General features: G+C 41.2%; 1 non-coding gene across 1 annotated transcript; it reads right to left on the reverse strand.

The window, feature by feature from the left end:
- TRNAC-GCA lies at positions 533 to 604 on the reverse strand. The gene has a single exon. It is a non-coding gene; the product is annotated as a tRNA-Cys (tRNA).

Here is a 1,986-nt window from a genome sequence, read left to right on the forward strand (position 1 = left end):
GATGGGACCGGATATCATGATCTTATTTTTCTGAATGTTGAGCTTTAAGCCGACTTTTTGACTCTTCTCTTTCACTTTCATCTAGAGGTTCTTTAGTTCTTCTTTGCTTTCTGCCATAAGTGTGTAAACATATATAAGATTCTCAATAAGTACTCTGGAAAATAATCATTGGCTAAAATTGGATGATCAAGGAAAAGGAAGATGGGTTTAGAAAAAAAAAAGAACATGGTCAACGTGTTATCCTTTAAAAATGTCATCATGACTGGATGTTTCCTATGCTGATTAAGCTGTTCTAGTTTAATAAAGAAAACAAATTCATTTACGAAGGGAGAATAGTACTGAGACAAAAACTACTAAAGTTTTAGAAGACAAAGAAAGAAAGAAGGTAAGAAAGAAAGAAAGAAAGTGAAGTTACTCAGTCGTATCCGACTCTTTGTGACCCTGTGGACTGTAGTCCACCAGGCTCCTTTGTCCATGGGATTCTCCAGGGAAGAATACTGCAGTGGGTTGCCATTTCCTTCTCTAGGGGATCTTCCCAACCCAGGGATCGAACCTGGGTCTCCTGCATTGCAGGCAGATGCTTTATCCTCTGAGCCACCAGGGAATCAAAGGCCCTACAAATCAATATCACTTCTAAATATTGATGCAGTTACTATATTAAATGAAATATAAGCAAACAGTATTCAACAGTTCAGTAAAATATAATACTTCAAAGCCAAGTGGGGTTTATCCCATAAAAATAGGGATAGTTTGATATTAGTAATATTGAGAGATTCAGGAAGAAATTATATGATTGCTGATGCTGTGAAAGTACTGCGCTCAATATACCAGCAAATTTGGAAAACTCAGCAGTGGCCACAGGACTGGACAAGGTCAGTTTTCATTCTAATCCCCAAAAAAGGCATTGCTAGAGAATGCTCAAACTACCACACAATTGCGCTCATCTCACATGCTAGTAAAGTGATGCTTAAAATTCTCCAAGCCAGGCTTCAGCAATACGTGAACCATGAACTTCCAGATATACAAGCTGGTTTCAGAAAAGGCAGAGGAACCAGAGATCAAATTGCCAACATCCACTGGATCATGGAAAAAGCAAGAGTTCCAGAAAAACTGCTTTATTGACTATACCAAAGCCTTAGACTGTGTGGATCACAATAAACTGTGGAAAATTCTGAAAGAGATAGGAATACCAGACCACTTGACCTGCCTCTTGAGAATCCTGTATGCAGGTCAGGAAGCAACAGTTAGAACTGGACATGGAACAACAGACTGGCTCCAAATAGGAAAAGGAGTACCTCAAGGCTGTATATTGTCACCTTACTTATTTAGCTTATATGTAGAGTACATCATGAGAAACGCTGGGCTGGAAGAAGTACAAGTTGGATCCAAGATTGCCAGGAGAAATATCAATAACCTCAGATATGCAGATGACACCACCCTTATGGCAGAAAGTGAAGAACTAAAGAGCCTCTTGTTGAAAATGAAAGAGGAGAGTGAAAAAGTTGGCTTAAAGCTCAACATTCAGAAAACGAAGATCATGGCATTTTGTTCCATCACTTCACGGCAAATAGATGGGGAAATGGTGGAAACAGTGTCAGACTTTATTTTTGGGGGCTCGAAAATCACTGCAGATGGTGATTGCAGCCATGAAATTAAAAGATGCTTGCTCCTTGGAAGGAAAGTTATGACCAATCTAGACAGCATATTTTGCCTAGAAAATCCCATGGACGGAGGAGCCTGGTAGGCTGCAGTCCATGGGGTCGCGAAGAGTTGGACATGACTGAGAGACCTCACTTTCACTTTACACTTTCATGCATTGGAGAAGGAAATGGCAACCCACTCCAGTGTTCTTGCCTGGAGAATCCCAGGGACGGGGGAGTCTGGTGGGCTGCCGTCTATGGGGTCGCACAGGGTTGGACACGACTGAAGCGACTTAGCAGCAGCAGCAGCAGCAGACAGCATATTAAAAAGCAGAGCATTACCTTG

This window comes from Capra hircus, chromosome 7 (genome assembly GCF_001704415.2).
Source record: "Capra hircus breed San Clemente chromosome 7, ASM170441v1, whole genome shotgun sequence".
In the NCBI taxonomy this organism is placed as follows: Eukaryota; Metazoa; Chordata; class Mammalia; order Artiodactyla; family Bovidae; genus Capra; species Capra hircus.